Source organism: Dysidea avara, chromosome 3 (assembly GCF_963678975.1).
Source record: "Dysidea avara chromosome 3, odDysAvar1.4, whole genome shotgun sequence".
In the NCBI taxonomy this organism is placed as follows: Eukaryota; Metazoa; Porifera; class Demospongiae; order Dictyoceratida; family Dysideidae; genus Dysidea; species Dysidea avara.
The window spans coordinates 11,190,659-11,216,044 of NC_089274.1; the positions used below are offsets into that span (position 1 = coordinate 11,190,659).

At 38.1% G+C, this 25,386-nt stretch overlaps 3 long non-coding RNA genes across 8 annotated transcripts; 2 read left to right on the plus strand and 1 right to left on the minus strand.

The window, feature by feature from the left end:
* Window positions 1-1,666: 1,666 nt before the first annotated feature.
* On the plus strand, window positions 1,667-2,026 carry LOC136251726 (uncharacterized). The gene is made up of 3 exons (XR_010699170.1): window positions 1,667-1,706; window positions 1,764-1,914; window positions 1,962-2,026. It is a non-coding gene; the product is annotated as an uncharacterized lncRNA (long non-coding RNA).
* A 1-nt stretch (window position 2,027) lies between these two features.
* Window positions 2,028-6,120, plus strand: LOC136251727 (uncharacterized). 3 transcript variants are annotated; one of them, XR_010699172.1, is made up of 6 exons: window positions 2,237-2,831; window positions 3,478-3,546; window positions 3,642-3,706; window positions 4,578-4,714; window positions 5,833-5,901; window positions 5,960-6,120. It is a non-coding gene; the product is annotated as an uncharacterized lncRNA (long non-coding RNA). The 3 variants fall into 3 exon arrangements; XR_010699173.1 differs by lacking the exons at window positions 2,237-2,831; window positions 3,478-3,546 and adding an exon at window positions 2,028-2,074; XR_010699171.1 differs by lacking the exon at window positions 3,478-3,546 and having other exon boundaries at window positions 2,239-2,831.
* A 2,508-nt stretch (window positions 6,121-8,628) lies between these two features.
* On the minus strand, window positions 8,629-13,970 carry LOC136251729 (uncharacterized). Of its 4 annotated transcripts, XR_010699175.1 has the most exons (7): window positions 13,894-13,970; window positions 13,744-13,846; window positions 12,987-13,589; window positions 12,115-12,179; window positions 11,117-11,253; window positions 8,870-8,938; window positions 8,629-8,811 (listed from the first exon to the last, which is right to left on the minus strand). It is a non-coding gene; the product is annotated as an uncharacterized lncRNA (long non-coding RNA). The 4 variants fall into 4 exon arrangements; XR_010699177.1 differs by lacking the exon at window positions 12,987-13,589 and having other exon boundaries at window positions 13,894-13,969; XR_010699174.1 differs by having other exon boundaries at window positions 13,744-13,969.
* Window positions 13,971-25,386: the final 11,416 nt, after the last annotated feature.

Here is a 25,386-nt window from a genome sequence, read left to right on the forward strand (position 1 = left end):
ATGTCTGATGTACACTTTTAAGATTCATTGTAGTGACTGCATTTTAAGTTTTTGCACACATAAATTATGGCATAAACAAACCCTTAATATTCAATGATATAAGTATCTTTACTTGCCTATAGTTTATTTTGATAGCCAATGACAAAGAAAGATGAAAGGATTGTTGTACAACATTGGTTTTTCACTTCAGTTTATAGAAGTTCATTAATATGTACGTACTAAGAATGCTAACTGTTGTGTACACATTTAAGTGGCCCTACAGTTGTGTATTATTGTTGCACCGAACACAAACAATTAGCTAATGTCTGTTCAGTGCAACTAGCTATACATACAGTATATTCAGTTATACATGTATATACAGTTACAATTACACATTGATTGAACCGAGGGGTCTGCAACTCCCTTAAATTCTTGCACAGCCTCTTTGAAATTCCAAATTTCAGCTCATTTAAAGTCTGCTGGAAATCTCCTAAAAATGTTGTAAAATTCTGTATATTTCCATATACACAGGCAACGCAGCATCACATGTGCTATTATGCCCTGCATATTTTTGAAGAGTCCACAAATTTTGTAGTTATAGCTTGTAGAGATTTTGAAATGCAAAATCTCATGAAAGAATTTCTGTACATCTAAACTTTTCATAATCTGGCTATTTCTGGATACTACAAATGTTTTGTGCTCTGATATCTTGCTATGAAAAATGTGTGAAATCTTGCCCTAATTTAAAGATTTAAAAACTTGTATAACAATAATATAAGTTACGGAACATTTTATTTGAATTTGCACTTTTACATGTATTATAATACATACACATTGAGAATTAGCTAATAAAAAAGAAAAGTATGTGGATTTTTCATAAAAGAAATGGTATCATAGCCAACCGTATGATTACTGCTGACAGTAAAGATGTGGTTTAGACTATGCAATTTTGTGGCTTCCCATAGGAAATGCATGGTGGAAATTTTGATTGGTTATATAAAGTAAAATGTCTGAAATTTGCTTTAGTCCTTCTCTGGGGTGTTTAACTTGTAGGCTTGCTATATAGCAGCAGACTATATTGTTTAGCAGTCAAATAATTATATAGACTAAGGGAAGGGCAGTAACAGTATAATATGAAACACTATTATTGATTCCTCAAAAGACCTTTATAATGTTCTGTTATTTTCAAGAGCAGTTAGATGTATTCTAATAGAGCATGCAGTCAAAACCGAGGTCAAAACTGCTCTTATAGAATTTTCATATTAAATGAACTTGAAATTTAAAATGATTTAATAGCTACTTAAATCTTTGGTTAACTATTTTCAATTGCTCCATGCATGATGGCTCCCTTTATAAAGTCCAATAGGTCAACACCGTATAGCCTAAATATTTCGAGGTTGAGCTGCTAAAAATAAGAATTTCGCGATTTACTAACACCCAAAACAGCGAAATTATGGTCAGCGAAAAATTTCCCCCTCGAAATACTTAGGCTATACGGTAGTGCATAGTTAATGGTTGATCATGCAGGTGATCCAAATCCAGTAACATATATAATTTTGATTCATTTTAATTGTCAGCAGCTGGGGAAGGGGGTGTGCCAACTGACCCGGATATGCATGGTTCTGTAGCTATCATTGGTACTTAGCGCTAACTATGGTGGGGTCTATTCTACGGAACGGAACGGAACGATGGACCAACTTGATATCGTTACTAAATAGACCATTATGGTATATGGTCACATTACGTCATTTTGACCAATACGGTCCATGTTATTTACATGGTAGGTTACGAGGTTTTACTAGACCAGGCGAGTCTAGGTTTCTTCCTCTCGGGTTTCGTCGAGGTGAGCTTTGAGGGGCACTCGGGGGCCTTACTCTCTCTACTTTGAAGCAGAACGTATTCTATGACCATGGTGTGGGTTGAAATTGTACTGAGGTTAGTTGTAGGGCTGATTATCACGTGTGGCCTTCATCGATATACAGGTTACTCTTTTTAATATTGTGGGGCTACCTCTGCTTTCAGACGTTTGTTCCCATGAGTCTATCTCGGTCTATGTCAAGGGCTCCTTTCCTGGTCATCAGACAGTTGATTGGAAGTGAGTTATTTCATGTGCCAGTGCACACACCATGGTTGTATTCTGGGTTCAAATATAGTAGTAGCCTGGGCATCTGCAACATGAAGTGTTGTCCGTTTTGTGTACGTAATGATGTCTGTAGTGTGCATCCATCCATTTAGCAAGTGTATTGCAGGTCTTAAGTGGCAATACATGAGAGTCAGATGGGACTTTGGATGCCAACATATTCACCTCTGAGATAAGCAGTGCTGGTACCACCACAGGAAGATTGCCTTCAGTGACTCATTGAGTATGCACAGGTTGCCACACTGGATAGTGCATGTCCCTGTAACTACGTAATTAATACAGCTTGCAAATGCCAAAAGCACCAGCCTGGTAATAGTGAGGCAATGTTTCTCCAGCATTAATACCCAGTTGTTGTTGTTGTGCAAGAAACTGTTCTCACATTGTCACCTTTAAGTGAAGGTCTGCATGGTGTCAACCGAGGAAGCATCCAGAAGAGGGTGGTCACCATGGCATTCGATTACATAACCAAACGTTTTTCCATGTGTTAAACCTTGTGTAACAGATAGGAAAGCAATGTGAGAAGACCTGTAAGGGTCCTGGGACACACTGGTATGGATGTACAATAGAGGAGGTGTCAATGTTCAATTAGTTCAACACTTGGTTCAACATTTGTTTGAGGTCATTAAATGAATCAGAATTTCTAGGTATTTTGAATTCTGAGTCTACAACATTCCTGTAGACATATTGACTAGATTGAAGTTTATGTATGCAGGTTGGTCTGACCGTAATACTTTTTTATAAGTGTTATTTGATACCTAACATTGTAATTGGAGTTTGCCATAATTTTTCTCTAATTGTATATATACATTGTACATGTACCAATGTAGTTGTAGCAATATGTATGGCAGTGTGTGTGTGTGTGTGTGTGTACATGCATGTGTGATATAAAAACCAGATGACACTATACAGTGTACTTACTGTGTCAAGTATGACAATGCAAGGAGTACTGGCTTAAGATTATGATTGTGGCTGTAGTGTATGTTTGGATATTTGTATTGGTATGTACTATCTTAAAAATGTAATAACAGATGCAGCTATGCAACGGTACTTATTAAAGCTTTATAGCACAAGTGCTGAAGGTCTGTAGGACACCTAGTCCTACAGCCTGCTCAAAGACATTAGATACTTAGTGAGTACCAGAAGCCCATAAGTACCCCAAGGAGCAAAACAGTGTTTCAAGTGAATCGGTGTGCACATATCAATGTTTGTGCCTTGCGGCCCCTGTAAATATGACTGTGCAAATCAGTGTTTCTGTTAGTTATAGCTATTTAACGTATGTCATTGTGTATAACTGTTGGCCAATTGTAAAATTCCTACCGTGTATGTTTCAATATTAAAAAGCTACTTTCCTAACATAGCCACCCGGTTAATAAAAAGTCAGGAGTTCTGTCCCTATTTTGAGTAGGCGTATCAGAGGTGCTAGCTATGTAAGTTTGAATTCTGTCTAATTTAGTTTTATCCTTTTTGTATTATGCAGTTAGTTTTTTATCCATTTTGTATTATGCAATGATTTGTCACGTAGAAACAACTGCTACCATGCGTTGGACATGATGGATCTATGATTGCGTCAAGCACCAAAATTCTTATGTGAGTTATGTCAATAGTTGCATGCATGTCATACACCTTGATGAGTCATACTGTATAGAGGAAAACTTTGGCAGGGGTAAACTCAGGCAAATAGCAAGCTAAATTATATTTAACAAAATAAAGTTTGGCGAATTTAAGCTCACTGTGTTTAGCTATAAAGATGCTAATCTGAGGTGCTACGAGTAATTTGTGGGTTAAACGCTTTAGCAAATCGCCAAATACACCAAAGTTTTTCCCTGCCAAAGTTTCCCTCTATGCAGTGTTTGCTGAGGAGCAGGGTCATGTTAATATGTGTAGACACATACACTAGATTGCTTGTCTGACAGTGTCCGTAGCAACTGCTTAGCAACTGTAAAAGGGGGTAGACAGCCCAATTGCCATTACAGACATTGTAAAATATGTTGCAAACAGTCATTTTATAATGCTATAATATACATACAATCTATAGTATTGAATTGTAGTTGAACAAAACTAGTTTGTAAACACACATATGCACTTCTGTAAAGAATTGCAGTGTGTGTGTGTCTGTATTAGAACTAAAAGAGTTGACCGACTCAGTGTACGTAGTTGACATCCAATGTTTTGTTCTGTTCAAACACTTGGTTCCCATGCATGTGTAGTGTGGATAGAACCCTACACACATTTACATTGAATTATACGTCCATTTGTCACATTTTTCACCACTGATTGTAAGATGTGTTAAAAGCCATTTATGCATAACGTGATCTGGTCTTACATACGTGCTTTGCGGACTAAACTTTTAATGTTTTCCTACTGTGTCCACTGCATTTTCTATCTCTGTTAATGTTTAGACACTTGTAAATACATTTCTGTGAAGTAATTTTAATACTACTTTATTTTATTTATTTAGGCAAGACAGCATCAGCCAGTGAATGACTGCTTTTTCCCCCAGCTATGTCCTTGTACAATTTATACCTGGTTTAGCTGGGTGCTGTGAGTGGCTAGAGCAATGGGAGTGAAATCTTGCTCAAAGAAACAACAGTAGCAGTAGGTCCCCCTTAAGGTGTATTGTGTCACAATAATTTGTGAGCGACTAAGTGATAAAGTGAAGACGACATTTTGAATGTCTGTGTGCAGTAGGTGTACATCATATCAATGATATGGATTGGCTAACCAACTAGTAATTTATATGCCTCCTTTTGCTACATAGCTACAGTGGAATGTTTCTATTGTGGACACTTTGGTACCCAGAATTTTGAGATAAAACTGTAGAGGAAAGACTGGCCTATTTTTCTATTGTGTCCTTAATTTGAAGAGTTTGTTTGAGTGGTTGTTAGGCAGCAACGTATATTTTGATAATCCGTTTAGCTACCTATTTAGGTTGTATTATAGTAAGTGTGTATATACATACAGCTGTATCACGGTTGAAACTGGGTCACTACTGCTGACCTGGACGACTCACTGATCTGAACTGATCCAGATCTTATCCGGTTTTAAACCAAGGTGTACGTTGAGAGCAATAGTTTGGGTGCTCACTCTAGGTAAGTTAATTCACGATTGGTTAGTGGTCACATATGTCTACAGTTGATAAAATACAGGTAGGTGTGGCTTAGTGCATTCCTATAGCTTCAACGGACCTTTCTGAAAATGAGTGTGGCTCCAGGTATATCTACAGACATTCTCATGCATTCCCTGTAAGTAGGCATGGTTAAGTATGAAACTGGACTGCAGCAAGGCTGATTAGAGTATGATGCATAAATACACTTTATCAATGGATTAGTGAGTGTGGCTCCACGTAAGCATACAGGCAGCAACGGACATGGCCTTGTGCATACCAACACACCTTACTGATAAATAGATGTGGCTCCACGTATGCCTACTACAGACGATAAAGCACAATCCCAATAAGTGGGCATGGCTGGCAAGTCAACACATATGTACACTTCCACAGTGTCAAGCCAATTAATCCATGTAAGTGGGTCAGACCTGGTTTTCCCCGACAAAATATGACCTGACCCAGTTTCAACCCTGAAAATTATTGTGACCTGGAAATATTTTCTTAGTAATGGTCATGGCAACGGTTGCTAAGCTTGTTGTCAGTGATCACCAATACATATCATTTTATCAATTGTGCTGTTATTTAAATTATTTCCATTTCCTTACAGTTGTGTATGTCAGTACCAAACTGATGGTGATACTTGAAGCTTGCAGAAGTTATCGATGAATTATTATTGGTAAGCTGATACAATTACACTGACTTTGGTATATTGTGATTGTATGTATATTCTATAGGAAGAGACTAGCATACTCAATTACTGTATAAAGAACAATGTCTCATTTTACAACACTTGTACTGTCATTTATTACATTTTCATCATGTATGTAAAGTTTGCACACTCTAATACTATAGTACTTGTATTCTTTTGATACATGTTACAAATAATCAACCTACGTACAAGAACTAAACTACTTACAAGCAACTAAAACTAACTTTGCTACTTACAGGCAGTAACTAAAAAACTTAACCAAAGTCTATGCCATCCTCTGGACACAAAGCATAGTGCCTTAGAATCATTCTGGCACTATATTTCCAAAGATTTAACAGATATGCATTGCAGCAATTGTTTCCTAGCTAACTTTCAAAGCAAGTCATTTTAATAGTGATATAGTGAATAGAGTGGATAAGGCAAAAAGTGACCAAACACCAAATGACTCACAAATCAGGGGAATAAAAGATTGCTCACAGTTTCTAAATATCGGATCCTCACCAGCAGCAGCAGCCACCCCAGCCTTAGAAGCAGCAGAGGATAGCAAAAGCTGAGTGGTACATCTGACAGAGAGACCCAAAGTAAGCTGGATGACCTAGAGAGAAATCCGGGTGATAAATATCCCCAGAATGAGAATGGTCAGAAGAGGTGATACCTTGCTCCCAGAGAACACCTTGGAGTAGAGCATGAGTAACTAGAGCATTGTGACATTGGATATGCATTGGGCCATGTGAACAACCAAGGAGATGGTCACCAAACTGATCAATGGTAGATAAGCAAGTGCAAAGTGGTGACAAAGGAATCAGAGGGACTCCCTACCACAGGTGAAGGGCAATGACAAAGTCAGGTAGATAAAAGGCCAAGTGTTGTGGGATATCCTTCAGCCAGTATACTGGTATGTAAAATTGTCAGAACAGTCATGAGGATTTGGGTGATAATGCATAGCATGTAACCTCTTATGAAGCCATGGTCTAAATCAATTGGAACGTTTTTAAATCTCATGATATTAAGGACTTTTTCAAAAATTTAAGGGTGATGACTTCATGGACAGCTTGAATTTGATGATAGAATTGAATTTGATATGAAATTAGGTGTGTTCATCAAAGTAAAACCGATTCTGATTCCTAAGTGCTAATGTTACTAATTATAAATATTATCATGTAACAAAATCACCAAAATTAATAATTCCTGCCAATTATGCAACTGATGATGTATACAGTATTGTGTAAATGGTTAGGATTCTGTAAAAAGAGAAGTTCAAACTGCTATGAGCTAGTCAGGTTATTTATGCATATGAGTCAACAGGTGGTCAACTGGCCTTCACTATTATGATCTGCAATATTACCTAATTATGCATACACCTGTACACTGGTTATATACAAGTATACATCTCAGTCACACCAATAAAACATTACATGACATTTCACTACCTCTCAGTTGTTTCCCCCTTAAATTGTAAAACTGTACGTGTGTATGTAGACTGTGGATTCATAATAATCATCACTCACAATCTTCTGTAAAGTCTGGTCCATTAAGAAATAAAAATTAATCTAATAGAATGCACACTAACAAGTAAAACACATCACACCACTTGCAAGTAGGATACAGCTGTTTTGATGATCTGGTGATAGAAACTAACTCTTGACAGTACAATGTACTACACAATTAGCTTGCAAGATAAACGACTTGCGATGTATCACAATTGAATAATATAAGTGAGACGATTTATGTAATGGACACATTTATGATATGTCACCTTCACGAGTGCATAGAAGATTATTATTACACAAATTCAATATCAACAACACCATCCAGTGATGTCAGTTCTTAGCTCAAAGTAGAAACAGCTCCAGAATGTTAGGTTATCAGAAGCTGATGTACACAGTAGGTTCATTATTGTCAAGGGAATGAATATAATTATGATAGATGTTGTGAGGGTGAAGTTGTACCTTGGGGGGTGCATGCAGTTTGGGTTATATTGCTATTACACTATTATACTGCCACACTACTAGTGAGACCATATCGCCATATAATAATTGGCTAGCCTGCTTTGTGTTAAATTACATGTACATGTACAGTAATATGTATTGTACAAGAGTTTAGTCCCATTACTAAATGAAGTGACTGCATGAATACCACTTGCACATTGTGAGAAAGGTATTCTTCTTTCAGTTCAATAGTCAGTAGAAATACGTGTATAATACTTTGTGTAATTAATTATATTATTCTAACTGTACAGCTATTCACATGAATTAAAGGCTATGTAATAAAAATGGGCTTAATTTAAATAACTGCTCTTTATTCATAATAAACATACCCATATTCTACTCTAATAATACATACAGTGAAACTTTTGTGTGATCAGGTCATCTGACCCTAAATTGGCCATTGACACCGACATTACAGTACATGGATTAAATGTGTCTTTGTGACAAATGGCCTACGTTATCTGCTCTAATACAGTCACTGTAGCTGATAAATAAGAGATTTAACTCATTATTCACCATATATACGTATAATATAGTACAGTACATTATTATGATATAGACATTACAGAATAATTATATTCTTGATATATACCAATTGTTAAGCATGTATTACATGAAGCATATATACACTGATTGCATTAACTCTCAAATAACTGTCTGGCATGCAGCCGGTTACGATTATGTTGTTACTCAGGTTTCTGTCTGCTATTAGATAAAAAGTAGAGTGAAAACATACACATACGTACATCTATTAACTTTAGTTAGCTAAAAATCCTCATAATATATCTGACAATTTTACATACATGATGAAAATATAATAAATGACAGTACAAGTGTTGTAAAATGAGACATTGTTCTTTATACAGTAATTGAGTACGCTAGTCTCTTCCTATAGAATATACATACAATCACAATATACCAAAGTCAGTGTAATTGTATCAGCTTACCAATAATAATTCATCGATAACTTCTGCAAGCATCAAGTATCACTATCAGTTTGGTACTGACATACACAACTGTAAGGAAATGGAAATAATTTAAATAACAGCACAATTGATAAAATGATATGTATTGGTGATCACTGACAACAAGCTTAGCAACCGTTGCCATGACCATTACTAAGAAAATATTTCCAGGTCACAATAATTTTCAGGGTTGAAACTGGGTCAGGTCATATTTTGTCGGGGCAAACCAGGTCTGACCCACTTATATGGATTAATTGGCTTGACACTGTGGAAGTGTACATATGTGTTGACTTGCCAGCCATGCCCACTTATTGGGATTGTGCTTTATCGTCTGTAGTAGGCATACGTGGAGCCACATCTATTTATCAGTAAGGTGTGTTGGTATGCACAAGGCCATGTCCATTGCTGCCTGTATGCTTACGTGGAGCCACACTCACTAATCCATTGATAAAATGTATTTATGCATCATACTCTAATCAGCCTTGCTGCAGTCCAGTTTCATACTTAACCATGCCTACTTACAGGGAATGCATGGGAATGTCTGTAGATATACCTGGAGCCACACTCATTTTCAGAAAGGTCGGTTGAAGCTATAGGAATGCACTAAGCCACACCTACCTGTATTTTATCAACTGTAGACATACGTGACCACTAACCAATCGTGAATTAACTTACCTAGAGTGAGCACCCAAACTATTGCTCTCAACGTACACCTTGGTTTAAAACCGGATAAGATCTGGGTCAGTTCAGATCAGTGAGTCGTCCAGGTCAGCAGTAGTGACCCAGTTTCAACTGTGATACAGCTGTATGTATATACACACTTACTATAATACAACCTAAATAGGTAGCTAAACGGATTATTATATAGTTATACAACGGCCACGAGTGCTCTGCCTGATATAAACGCACGAGCCTGAGGGCCGTCAGGCCCGAAGGCAAGTGCGTTTATACAGGCAGAGCACGAGTGCACGTTGTATAACTGTTATGTACCACTCACCTAATAGGTGGGGAGAGTCTCACACGACAGCTGTACTACTTATAAAGGCCAGGTTTCTAACATCGATTGTGGGTAACCAAGCCAGATGTTTCTATGACGTTCCCCCTGCAGTACTGCAGCCACCTGAGATATTGAAAGCTAGTACGCTATGGGTTATATCACTAACCTGCATTCGCTGTTCGACTCTCATCATGTAGTGCTCAGCGTGCCAGTGTGCCATATAGACTAAGCACCAGACTAATCACCAGTGATTCTCTCGAGCGAAAAAAAGCAGCTAAATAGACGGTTTAAGTAAACAAAACCTAACTACTAAACGATACTAGTCTAATTCTTACTATTCACACTGGCTAAACTCGAATCTGGTGGCATGACAAAACTGGTTCCCACAATCGAACTTAAAGGTTAGTATTATTTAGAATATATTTGTTTTATTGAGTCATTGTCGAAGTGGACTACAGTTTAATCTGGGCTAAGATGGCACCATGCAGACTAGTAAGGTGTATAAGTACGTTTATATATATGTAGACTAGAGTTGTGGCCACCCGCGTTGGCTTTTTCGATCGCCATTGGCTGCTTGTAAACATTATACGTATTGGTGACGTTATGGCCCACAATCGACCTTTACATGTAAGGCTATAAAAGAATTCGAGTGATCTGTGAAGTGTTTTTCCACCTATTAGGTGAGGTGTCGTAGTGGTCTTCGCCACCGGCACTTGTGCTATGCTGCACAAAACCGCAGCCAGTGCAATATCTGTATATTGCACTGCGGTCGGTGCATTATAACTTATAATGCACTCGTTGTGGTCTACAAAACCGCAACCACTGCGTTATAAGTTATAATGCACTCGCTGCGGTCTGCAGCAGTGCAATATACAAATTATGGCACTGGCGGTGCCTTTGAACTACCCACGCAGAGTGGTACATCAAAATATACATTGCTGCCTAAAAACCACTCAAACAAACTCTTCAAATTAAGGACACAATAGAAAAATAGGCCAGTCTTTCCTCTACAGTTTTATCTCAAAATTCTGGGTACCAAAGTGTCCACAATAGAAACATTCCACTGTAGCTATGTAGCAAAAGGAGGCATATAAATTACTAGTTGGTTAGCCAATCCATATCATTGATATGATGTACACCTACTGCACACAGACATTCAAAATGTCGTCTTCACTTTATCACTTAGTCGCTCACAAATTATTGTGACACAATGCACCTTAGGGGGGACTTACCGCTACTGTTGTTTCTTTGAGCAAGATTTCACTCCCATTGCTCTAGCCACTCACAGCACCCAGCTAAACCAGGTATAAATTGTACAAGGACATAGCTGGGGGAAAAAGCAGTCATTCACTGGCTGATGCTGTCTTGCCTAAATAAATAGTATTAAAATTACTTCACAGAAATGTATTTACAAGTGTCTAAACATTAACAGAGATAGAAAATGCAGTGGACACAGTAGGAAAACATTAAAAGTTTAGTCCGCAAAGCACGTATGTAAGACCAGATCACGTTATGCATGAATGGCTTTTAACACATCTTACAATCAGTGGTGAAAAATGTGACAAATGGACGTATAATTCAATGTAAATGTGTGTAGGGTTCTATCCACACTACACATGCATGGGAACCAAGTGTTTGAACAGAACAAAACATTGGATGTCAACTACGTACACTGAGTCGGTCAACTCTTTTAGTTCTAATACAGACACACACACACTGCAATTCTTTACAGAAGTGCATATGTGTGTTTACAAACTAGTTTTGTTCAACTACAATTTGATACTATAGATTGTATGTATATTATAGCATAATAAAATGACTGTTTGCAACATATTTTACAATGTCTGTAATGGCAATTGTGCTGTCTACCCCCTTTTACAGTTGCTAAGCAGTTGCTACGGACACTGTCAGACAAGCAATCTAGTGTATGTGTCTACACATATTAACATGACCCTGCTCCTCAGCAAACACTGCATAGAGGGAAACTTTGGCAGGGAAAAACTTTGGTGTATTTGGCGATTTGCTAAAGCGTTTAACCCACAAATTACTCGTAGCACCTCAGATTAGCATCTTTATAGCTAAACACAGTGAGCTTAAATTCGCCAAACTTTATTTCGCTAAATGTAATTTAGCTTGCTATTTGCCTGAGTTTACCCCTGCCAAAGTTTTCCTCTATACAGTATGACTCATCAAGGTGTATGACATGCATGCAACTACTGACATAACTCACATAAGAATTTTGGTGCTTGACGCAATCATAGATCCATCATGTCCAACGCATGGTAGCAGTTGTTTCTACGTGACAAATCATTGCATAATACAAAATGGATAAAAAACTAAACCGCATAATACAAAAAGGATAAAACTAAATTAGACAGAATTCAAACTTACATAGCTAGCACCTCTGATACGCCTACTCAAAATAGGGACAGAACTCCTGACTTTTTATTAACCAGGTGGCTATGTTAGGAAAGTAGCTTTTTAATATTGAAACATACACGGTAGGAATTTTACAATTGGCCAACAGTTATACACAATGACATACGTTAAATAGCTATAACTAACAGAAACACTGATTTGCACAGTCATATTTACAGGGGCCGCAAGGCACAAACATTGATATGTGCACACCGATTCACTTGAAACACTGTTTTGCTCCTTGGGGTGCTTATGGGCTTCTGGTACTCACTAAGTATCTAATGTCTTTGAGCAGGCTGTAGGACTAGGTGTCCTACAGACCTTCAGCACTTGTGCTATAAAGCTTTAATAAGTACCGTTGCATAGCTGCATCTGTTATTACATTTTTAAGATAGTACATACCAATACAAATATCCAAACATACACTACAGCCACAATCATAATCTTAAGCCAGTACTCCTTGCATTGTCATACTTGACACAGTAAGTACACTGTAGTGTCATCTGGTTTTTATATCACACATGCATGTACACACACACACACACACACTGCCATACATATTGCTACAACTACATTGGTACATGTACAATGTATATATACAATTAGAGAAAAATTATGGCAAACTCCAATTACAATGTTAGGTATCAAATAACACTTATAAAAAAGTATTACGGTCAGACCAACCTGCATACATAAACTTCAATCTAGTCAATATGTCTACAGGAATGTTGTAGACTCAGAATTCAAAATACCTAGAAATTCTGATTCATTTAATGACCTCAAACAAATGTTGAACCAAGTGTTGAACTAATTGAACATTGACACCTCCTCTATTGTACATCCATACCAGTGTGTCCCAGGACCCTTACAGGTCTTCTCACATTGCTTTCCTATCTGTTACACAAGGTTTAACACATGGAAAAACGTTTGGTTATGTAATCGAATGCCATGGTGACCACCCTCTTCTGGATGCTTCCTCGGTTGACACCATGCAGACCTTCACTTAAAGGTGACAATGTGAGAACAGTTTCTTGCACAACAACAACAACTGGGTATTAATGCTGGAGAAACATTGCCTCACTATTACCAGGCTGGTGCTTTTGGCATTTGCAAGCTGTATTAATTACGTAGTTACAGGGACATGCACTATCCAGTGTGGCAACCTGTGCATACTCAATGAGTCACTGCAGGCAATCTTCCTGTGGTGGTACCAGCACTGCTTATCTCAGAGGTGAATATGTTGGCATCCAAAGTCCCATCTGACTCTCACGCATTGCCACTTAAGACCTGCAATACACTTGCTAAATGGATGGATGCACACTACAGACATCATTACGTACACAAAACGGACAACACTTCATGTTGCAGATGCCCAGGCTACTACTATATTTGAACCCAGAATACAACCATGGTGTGTGCACTGGCACATGAAATAACTCACTTCCAATCAACTGTCTGATGACCAGGAAAGGAGCCCTTGACATAGACTCATGGGAACAAACGTCTGAAAGCAGAGGTAGCCCCACAATATTAAAAAGAGTAACCTGTATATCGATGAAGGCCACACGTGATAATCAGCCCTACAACTAACCTCAGTACAATTTCAACCCACACCATGGTCATAGAAATACGTTCTGCTTCAAAGTAGAGAGTAAGGCCCCCGAGTGCCCCTCAAAGCTCACCTCGACGTAACCCGAGAGGAAGAAACCTAGACTCGCCTGGTCTAGTAAAACTTCGTAACCTACCATGTAAGTAACATGGACCTTTGAGGTCCTTTTAGACGCTAAGACACTCTTTATCGTAGACCGTCATGGCGAATATGGGCCGAAGGGCTAAAAGGAAGCTACAAGGGACATCTCCACACAAAAGGAAGACTAAAGGCGGAAAAAACAGCGAAGCTGATTGTCTAATCTGCGAAGAGCCGATTTTGGAAGCTGGCGAGCACTGTGTGGGTGACGATGCTGTGTTCTGTGAAGGAAATTGTCAGGGCTGGTTACACAGAAAATGTGCTGGATTGACTCGTCCCGCCTTCGAGAAATTGGGTGAGCCAAACACACAATACTTATGTTCGTACTGTATGATGGTAAGTCAGAACAATGAAATATCCAAACTCGCAAATATAATAAAGGATCTCAACTCTGCCATCATCTCACTGACAGAAACCATAACATCATTAAAGTCTTCTGTCACAAAATATACTCCTACATCTGTTCAGGAAGCAGATGCCACTACTAACATACCAGTAAAGAGAACTGTAGATGACAGAAGCATGAATATTGTTGTGTATGGTATCAATGAATCTCCCCCTAAAACCGCTAAGCCTGATAGAACCAAAAATGACCTACTCAACTTACTTCCTGTACTAAATGCTGTGGATTCTTCTATCCAGAATGCATCAATTAAAGATCTATTTCGACTGGGGAAATTTGACCCAAGCCAAACTCGGCCAAGACCCATTTTAGTTAAGTTTCTTCGCAGGATTGATGTCAGTACTATTTTATCAAACAGAAACCTAGTTAAAAAACCTGTCATCATCAAAGCTGATATGTCTAAGGATGAGAGAAAGATCGAATCCATGCTTTTACAGGAACGCTGGAGACTTATACAACAAGGCACAAATCGCAAATATATTACTATCCGAAAAAATGAAATCTTTGTGGGCAAACTACTTCATGGAAAAGTCATCGACCAAAACTTTGTAAGATATGGACCACAGGTCAACACTACTGAAAATAGCTCAGCATCATCCATTTCTGTTGAAACTGAAATGGATCAAAATGGAACAACCTCATGACTAGCAAATCCAAATCATTATCCTGCACCTACTAACCTTAACCACAACTGTAATGCAACAAATCAAGAACATTCAAATCGTAATGAAATATCTCTAGTGATTGCAAACTTTTGTAGTGTTTACAATAAGCAGGCAGAACTGGAAGCCTTCCTATCAACACATAATATTGACATACTGCTTGGATCAGAATCTCATCTTGAAAACACCATATTAAATAGTGAAATATTTCCAAATTCTTACAATATATACAGAAAGGATAGAAATAGGCATGGTGGTGGTGTATTTATCTTGATCAGAGACACTTTTTCAACTTCAGAAATAACTTTAGAGTCGCCTTTGGAAATTGTTTGGATCAAAGTGCATATTAAAAACTACGATGACCTTATAATTGGATCGTTTTACTGTCCACCAAACTCTCCACCAACAGTATTTGATGATTTAGTGCAAAATTTTAGTGAAATCAAGGAGAAACATCCTCACACCAAGATTATTATTGGAGGTGATTTCAATTGTCCTGGAATAGACTGGGAACATGGTTTCTTATCAGCAGAGTCATACACATCTAGATTACTCCGAGAAAAACTTCTAACATTTTTACAAGACTTTCATCTCAACCAGATTGTCAACTTTCCAACCCGTGGCATAAACATCCTAGACCTGTGTTTTACATCTCACCCTAATATCATCTCCACTTGTAACTCCATACCTGGCTTTAGTGACCACGATGCCATATTGGTCAGTCTATCTGTCTCATTTTATCAACAAAAGCAAGAGCCACACAGAGTACCTCTTTACAAAAAAGCAAACTGGGACATAATACGAAGTAGACTATCTGATCTGTCACTTGAATATTTTAATTTAAACAGCACCTCAGTCAGAACTGTTGATGAAAACTGGTCCTTTTTTCAAGAAAACTTCCAAAGCATTATAGATGATCATGTCCCTTTCAAAACACTACGTAAAAATACTCATCTGCCCTGGATGACAGCCGAACTCACACGCCTAATAAGAAAAAAGAAACGAGTATATAAGAGGGCTAAACGTCACAAGCGAGACTCAGATTGGTCAGAATACAAAGATTTACAATGTAAAGTACGTCAAATGTTAAGACATAAGCACAGGGCTTATATTACTAACATTATTTCATCCTCAAACGATAACAAATTGTTCTGGAGATATATTAAAGCTAAACAACAAGATATTACAGGAATTACTACCTTAAAAGGTCCTGATGGTGAAGCTATAACAGAGTCAATAGATAAAGCAAATATCTTAAATGAACATTTTAAATCTACATTTACCACAGAACAATTTGATAACTTTCCTTCTAAGTCCAATTCTCCGTATCCATCTATGCCACATTTTGAGATTACCACACAAGGAGTTTACAATATACTAAATGAAGGTAATTCAAACAAATCTCCAGGTCCTGACAAGTTACACCCTTATGCCCTAAGAGCCACAGCAGCAGAGATATCACCTATGCTTACCCACATCTTCCAACAGTCTCTCAGCTACAGTAGATTACCAACTCAATGGAAGCATGCATATGTCACACCAGTTTATAAAAAAGGAGACAAATCAGATCCCAAAAACTACCGTCCAATATCACTAACTTCAGTAATCTGCAAAACCATGGAGCACATCATTGTCAGCCAATTAATGAAACATCTAGAGTCAACCAACATCTTAACAGAAAATCAATTCGGCTTCAGAGAACATCACTCCTGTGAATCACAACTGCTTGTGACTGTCAATGATATAGCCAAAGCAATAAACAATAAACTACAGGTAGATTTGGCAGTACTAGACTTCTCCAAGGCCTTTGACAAGGTTGCACATGCTCGACTTCTAAACAAACTGGAGTATTATGGAGTGAGAGGAAGTTTGCTGGAATGGTTTGAATCATTTCTACACAACAGAACACAGCAAGTAGTAATAGAAGGCCGTTATTCCATATCTTGTGACATAACATCTGGTGTCCCCCAAGGCTCAGTTCTTGGACCTGCCCTTTTCCTAATATATATCAACGACATAACTACAAACATACGTAGTGAGTTGCGACTGTTTGCAGATGACATTTTAATTTATAGGCCTATACACTCACCAAGTGATCAGAAGATTCTGCAGGATGACTTAACTACTCTTATAAAATGGGCAAATGAATGGCAGATGGACTTTAATGTATCTAAATGCAACATCTTACAAGTTACCACACACCATACCACCAAAACATTTACATATCAAATGAATGGAGTGCCCTTGAAATCAGTAGAAAAGATTAAATATCTTGGAGTTTACTTGAACAATAAACTTTCATGGCACGATCACATTGACTACATATGCAACAAAGCAAATCGATTACTTGGTTTCCTAAAGCGAAATTTACATTCCTGTCATAAACACTTCAAAGAATATGCCTACAAACAATTTCTGCTACCATCTATCGAATATTGTTGTGCCATCTGGGACCCACACCACCAAAATGACATTTCTAAACTTGAAATGATTCAACATCGAGCTGCTCGTTTCGTCTTAAATAAGCCTTGGAACAGACACCACCGTGACAGTATCACAGACATGTTAAATGAACTAAATTGGCCATCTTTACAAGAACGCAGAAAGCAAGCACGCCTCATCCTATTGTACAAGATAGTTAATCATTTATTATTGGTCCCAAATCGCTGTCTGCCATCATTAAATCAAACTGCTACCAGAGCCCATCATGATCAGAAATTTAATCATATACAGTTTTCAGTAAACACGTATCTCTATTCATTCCTACCCAGAACTATTCCCCATTGGAACGATCTATGTATCCCTAATCTATCTACCATTGATCTTGAAACATTTAAACAATCAACTACTCCTACTTTGTAACTGTAACTTAGCACTTATTGTATTTATTGTAACTTAGCCCTCACTGTAATTTAGTATTCATTGTAATTCTAGCACTTATTGTAACTTACCACTTACTGTAATTTAGCACTAGTTGTAACCTAGCACCTATTGTAACTTAGCACTTATTGTAACTTAGTACTAATCATTATTGTAACCTAAATTATAGGCACTTATGTTATTGTAACTTAAACTAGGCACTTATGTGTACGTACCTTGTACATTAGCGTAAAAACCCTGTTGGGTGTTTGCTAATCAAAAAAAAAAAAAAAAAAAAAAAAGACCGTATTGGTCAAAATAACGTAATGTGACCATATACCATAATGGTCTATTTAGTAACGATATCAAGTTGATAGACCCCACCCTAACTATAATCTAATCCAAAACAGCCAAGCTGTAAAGAAAGAGTGCGGTCCTCAGAAAGGCTATGGTGAAAAAAGATGTGGAATCCAAGGTGACGTGGTGGCCAAGAAATGGCTGTGATGGTAGGTTAATGGTAAAAATTTTAATAACGACAATTCAGGTGAATTTTGTACTAAGAAGCGGCACAAAATTCACCTGAATTGTCATTATTAAAATTTTTACCATTAACCTACCATCACAGCCATTTCTTGGCCGCCACGTCACCTTGGATTCCACATCTTTTTTCACCATAGCTTTTCTGAGGGCTGCACTCTTTTTTTACAGTTTGGCTGTTTTGGATTAGATTTCACTCCCAAAGCCGGCCTATGGCCAGCTTTAGAGCTTTTTAACCAATAATTTTTTTCATTACCACAGGAAGAAGAAAAGATGAAGCAGGGTGATTTCTTTGTAGCTGAACTCTCTACAAGGTGATCTTTCTAGCTGATTTCTCTACCAGATGACTTGTTTGTAGCTCTATACAGGGTGATGTGTTTGTAGCTGAACTCTCTACAAGGTAACTTCTTCTAGCTGATTATCCTACATGATAACTTGTTTCTAACTGAACTCTCTACAGGGTGATCTGTTCATAGCAGAACTTTCTACTGGGTGATTTGTTTGCAGCTGAACTCTCTGCATGATTGTTTCTTTGTAACTGAACTCTCTACAAGGTAACTTCTTCTAGCTGATCTCTCTACAGGGCAATTTGTTTGTAGCTGAATTCTCTACAGGGTGATTTGTTTCAGCTGAACTCTCTACATGATGATTTCCAGGGGCGGATCCAGGGGGGGCTTTGGGGGCTGAAGCCCCCCTTCATATTTAGGCTTTACTTGATCAATATGCTGAGTATTATAATGAAATTTTGTCTTAGCATAATTATATGATCACTAATAATACAAATACTCATAAACCACCTTATAAACATCTTTCCAAGGTATTATCAGTGGATTTATGCTAAAGTTTATGCAATAAGGACCTGGATCAGCATTGGAGGTGTACAAGATCGAGATACTCTAATAGAGCAGTCAGCTGACTACTCTAATAGAACATTCACTGGAAACATCATAGTGTTGATTCTGTTATGGAATTTTTCCTGCACCTATACATACAATAAAGTGTATTGGTCTGTTTAAAGGGCTTCATTCATCTACCTGTGTAGTTAATATGTATGGTAATACTCAATTCAGGTACACAAATTCCATTGAAAATGCTCTCAGATTCAATCTTGTATTGTTCAAATTTCAAAATTTTCCACTTTCAACATTATTATTCTAACATGCACTTATTCACTGTTGTGCAATTGTGAGAGGGATGCATCATGTACTTGATTGTCTGTACCTACCCAAACTTTTCCATTAACAAAATGCTTCAGAGAGCCATACCTATAATCTAAATGCAGTATATAAAATATCTACAGGCAGAAAATATTATGGATTTTATGTGGAAATGTCCCCAAATTGCAGTATTTTAGGATATATTTTTCAAAATTTTCCTGGGGGGCATGCCCCCAGACCCCCTAGTTCCAGCATGCTTTGCATGCTGGGAAGTGTGCTTTGCACACCTCTATACCCAAGAGATAAGTACCTTGAGTTAGCCCCCCCCCCCCACCCCCCCCTTTTATAAATCCTAGATCCGCCCCTGGTTTCTATTAGGTACCTTCTTCTAGCTGATCTGACTACAGGGTGACTTGTTTGTAGCTGAATTCCCTACAGAATAACTTGTAATGTAATATAATTGAGTAAATAATAAATGCAGCTGAATGCTTTATTAGGGTGACTGTTCTATTAGAGTATCTCGATCTCGCATTTGCTGCATGTAGTTGCTTTTCGAATCATAACTCAGTGGTTTGTAATCCGATTCTTCTGTACTACTGCAAGGACTTTCTATGATGATTATTCCAGCTACACACTGATTTTTAGCTCGTTGCTCTAAGCGGTTTGCTTGGTAGATACGAAAGCTAATAGTTTATTTATTCATAAAAATCGATCGCGTAATTTTGACACAGGTTGAGTTTTGTGTCATATCTCCATGGTCTTTATCCCGATTCCTTTCAAACCACAAAAAGGCACTCCTACGATGGTTGCTCCATCTACATATCAATTTTCAACTGATTCCTCCGAGGGGTTTACCTTGCAGGTGTGACAGACCTTCGACCTTATTTTACGCAAATAATCGGTCATAACTCCGTGAATGTTCATCGGATTCCTGCTACAGTTGGTACGGAGATCCGCCGTAATGAGCCCTTTAAGTGTGCCAAATTGCATCCCGATCCAAGAACGCATTCGTGTTTTATGGCGGATTTTGCGAAGTATGCGAAATGAAGATGAAGAAAAAAAAACGAAGAAATTAAAACGAAACTTTGTTCGCTCGTATCTCGGAAATGGCTGGAGCGATTTTCTTCTAATTTGGTATGTAGACTCCCCTAACTGGCTGGCACTTCTCTAGCAAATTGAGTTTCAATCGGATTACGGATCACAGAGCTACATAGGTGTGAAATCGCATTTTCTTTCTTCCTGTTAATACACTCACGGGTGGCGCGCCGGCTTCTTGGGTGGGTATCACTCTTTTCACCCTATTTCGTAGCCCTACAGAACTTAGACAAAAAACGGTGAACCAAAAAGGCGAAAAAAAATTGCAGTCTTGAAGGGGGATCGAACCCAGGATCCCAGTGTGATGGTCCAGTGTGCTACCTATTATGCTACCGCTGCTAGCTCCCTTGCTTCCCTTCTTTTGTATCTTATAAATGTGACTAACGAAATAAGCTGTATATAGTAAGAAGAACCTAACCCTAAAGGTGAAGAAGAAACCAAAGCTGAACTCTAACCCTAATCCTAATGCTAACACTACTAGACGCTTCCCCTAAAGTCTACTACTCGTGGAAACTACTGGACGCTTCCCCTAAAGTCTACTATATACTCGCGGCAACTACTGGACGCATCCCCTAAAGTCGACTACTCGCGGCAACTACTAGATGCGTGCCCTAAAGTCGAAGAAAGAGAAAGCAACAACTACAGTAGGAAGTCTGGATGCTTTTGAGCTTAATATTACGTAAGGGTTATGAAAGGTAGTGAAAAGAGTAAAACCCGTCCTAGCACACTGCGGAGAGGATTATTTTTACGTGTTCACTCACTTCAACCTACGAAATTCAAATGCTACGTATTGCACGAAATCCCAGCTTAACACCGGTCTTATTCAAGCAGAACTTGTAACTTTGCTACTGATCCGCCTGATGACAACTGAAAGTAAAAAAATATTTGACTGGTATGCCACTGCTATACAAAGATCCAGTGTACTCAATAATCTTGCCGGGCAACGTTGAAACCGGGTCACTACTGCTGACCCGGATAACCCACTGACCCGGATTTGATCCGGATGTGACCCGGATTAATTAAAGCCGAGACGTGTTTCGGCTAGTCTCGGGCGAGCGAACGAGTCTACATTTTGAACGTTCGATTCGTGTTGAGTAAATATTGCAACTTCAACCTAGCTGTAGGTTGAAGACCAAAAAAAAAAAAATAAAAAAAGGTCTTCACCTATTGACAATAGTTACCCCTCACCATAGATACCCTCAGTTTCGTGCTACATACTGCACTTACTAACAAATAGGCGTGGCTGAGCATATGTTGGTAATGCGATAAGTGGGCGTGGCTCACGAAAGCACTACACGATAGCGTTTATAAGTTCCACGTTGTCAAACGAACAATTTCGTTTCTCTCGTGATCCAATCCGGGTCAGACCCGGATAAATTGTAAACCGGGTCAGACCTGGATGACCCGGAGAAAATGTGACCCGGATGACCTGACCCGGTTTCAACGCTGTTTCCGGGTACATTTAACACTTCATCACCTCGTAGGCAGTAGGTTCGTAGTGTCATCTGGTCTCTTTTATCACTTGTGAGTTGTGACTCCTGCGAGGTCACTTATATATATATATATATATATATATATATATATATTTGTTAATGTACAAACTCAATTATTAGTATATTCGTACATATGTAGTTAGCTACTTATTTACAAATTTATATAATTGTTAAATTATTATTATTATTATTATTGCTTTATGGTGTAAACACACCAAAGGTCTGTTGGTAACATGTACCAACAGCCGCGAAAGTACATTACTTATTTACCTACTTACTTACTTACTTACTTACTTATATACACACACATACATACAGATTCTACAAGTAGTTCAATAAATCAAGAGATGGAGCTTGGATAATATGATAATCTAGTTGGTTCCATAATTTTATTGTAAAAGGAAACTTCGAGCGGGTCACTCTTTGATAGGTTCAAAATTGCTTTATCACGTTAGAAATCTAGGCTAAATATAGAAGTTTGTCTCTAATATTTCCATTCGGTGGCTTGATTCACGAACGAGTTGAATGTTGTGTGCGCATTCACTAGCAACCCCTGGCGATACTGCGTAGTAGCGCACATAATTTATAGTCATTTGTAATACTGGTAAGCTGGTGATGGAAGTTAAAAAAAAACAAAAAAACACTTGGCAGCTAGGGTTTCCACTCATAAATAAGAAGATGCTTCTTTTCGTTGTTTCTGGATATTTTCACACAGACTAACCTTTAAGATAAATGAAACAAGTGCTAATTTGTTATTGAATAGTTTGTAGCATTCAATATCAGCATAATTGTGACACATGTAAATATCCAAAAAGTGGTCACGTGACCAAAAATCTTATGACATAGAATTTCCACTGCAAATAGCATCATTCCTTAGCTCTTTTCATTGTTTCTGATTCGTTTCACACAGACTGATCTTTAAGATAACAAATAAGCACCAGTTTCAGGGGTGGATCTAGGATTTATAAAAGGGGGGGGCTAACTCAAGGTACTAATCTCTTTGGGTAGAGGTGTGTGAAGCACACGTAGAGGTGTGTGAAGCATGCTGGAACTAGGGGGTCTGGGGGCATGCCCCCCCAGGAAAAATTTGAAAAATAGATGCTAAAATACTGCAATTTGGAGACATTTCCACATAAAATTCATAATATTTTCTGCCTGTAGATATTTTATATACTGCCTTTAGATTATAGGTATGGCTCTCTGACTCTGAAGTATTTTGCTAATGGAAAAGTTTGGGTAGGTACAGGGAACCAAGTACATGATGCACTCCTCTCACAATTGCACAACACTGAATAGGTGCATGTTAGAATAAGAATGTTGAAAGTGGAAAATTTTGAAATTTGAACAATACAAGATTGAATCTGCGAGCATTTTCAATGGAAATTGTGTACCTGAATTAAGTATTGTCATACATATTAACTACACAAGTAGATGAATGAAGCCCTTTAAACAGACCAATGCACTTCATTGTATGTATAGGTGCAGGCAGATTTGGAAAAATTCCATAACAGAACCAACTACATGCTTCCAGTGAATGTTCTATTAGAGTAGTTAGCTGACTGCTTTATTAGAGTAGTTAGCTGACTGCTCTATTAGAGTATCTCGATCTTGTACACCTCCAATGCTAATCCGGGTCCTTGTTGCATTAACTTTAGCATAAATCCACTGATAATGCCTTGGAAATATGTTTATAAGGTGGTTTTATGAGTATTTGTATTATTAGTAATCATATAATTATGCTAAGACAAAAGTTCATTATAATACTCAGCATATTGATCAAGTAAAGCCTAAATATGAAGGGGGGGGCTTCAGCCCCCAAAGCCCCCCCCCCCCCCCCCCGGATCCGCCCCTGAGTTTATTATTAAACTGTCTGTTGCTTTTAATATCAGTGCAGTTTAACTGTAAATATCCAAAAACTGGTCACGTGGCAAACAATCTGATTATCCAGCTATACAGGATGTGCTTATGCACTAAATAAATGTTAAAGTCTTTATTGAGGTATGAAATATGCTAATTGTGACTTGGATCACGATACAATGAGTTTTCAAATATGCTGTCCAATGTATATAGCTATTATGGTATTTTGGTCACATGGCCACTTTGTGGATATTTTGTCCATTAAAAGTATGCTGATACCAAATGCTACAAGCAATTCAATAATAAACTAACACTTGTTTGTTTTATCTTAAAGGTCAGTATGTGTGAAAATCCCCAGAAACAACAAAAGAAAGCACCTTCTCATTTTGAGTTGGAAACCCTACAGTGACTTGGTGATGGAGGGGCAAATGCCCCCCCTTAGCTACGCCTCTGACTGTGTGTGCGCGTTCACTAGCAACCCCTGGTGATACCGCATAGTAGCGCACATAATTTATATATATTTGCGTGTCAGTTTAATACTGGTAAGCTTGTGATGGAGGTTTTTTAAAAAACCCACTACAGTGATGGATGGGGGGGGACAAATGCCTCCCCTTGTCCCCCCTTGGCTATGCCTCTGCTGCAGCATTTGCTAATGGAAAGGTTTGGGTAGGTTCAGACAACCAAGCACATGATGTACCCTTTCACAATTGCATGCATGATAGAATAAAAATGTTGCAACTGAAAAATTTTGAAATTTGAATGATACAAGATTGAATCTGAGAGCATTTTCAATGGAAATTGTGTACCTGAATTAAGTATACCGGTACTGGTAATAACTACACAAGTGGATGAATCAAGCCTTTTAAACAGACCAATGTATTTCATTGTATGTATAGGCACAGGCAGATTTGGAAAAATTCTATAACAAAACCAACTTTTATATGCTTACACTGAATGTTCTATTAGAGTAGTTAGGTGACTGTTCTATTAGAGTATCTCGATCTTGTACACCTCCAATGCTGATCCGGGTCCTTGTTACATAACCTTTAGCATAAATCCACTAATAATGCCTTGGAAAGATGTTTATAAGGTGGGTTTATGAGTATTTGTATTATTAGTGATCATATAATTATGCTAGACAAAATTTCATTATAATCCTCAGCATATTGATCAAGTAAAACCTAAAAGTGAAGGGGGGCTTCAGCCCCCAAAGCCCACCCCCTAGATCAACCCCTGGCATCAGGAAGGCTGGCAGTTAGTCAATAGAAAATTCC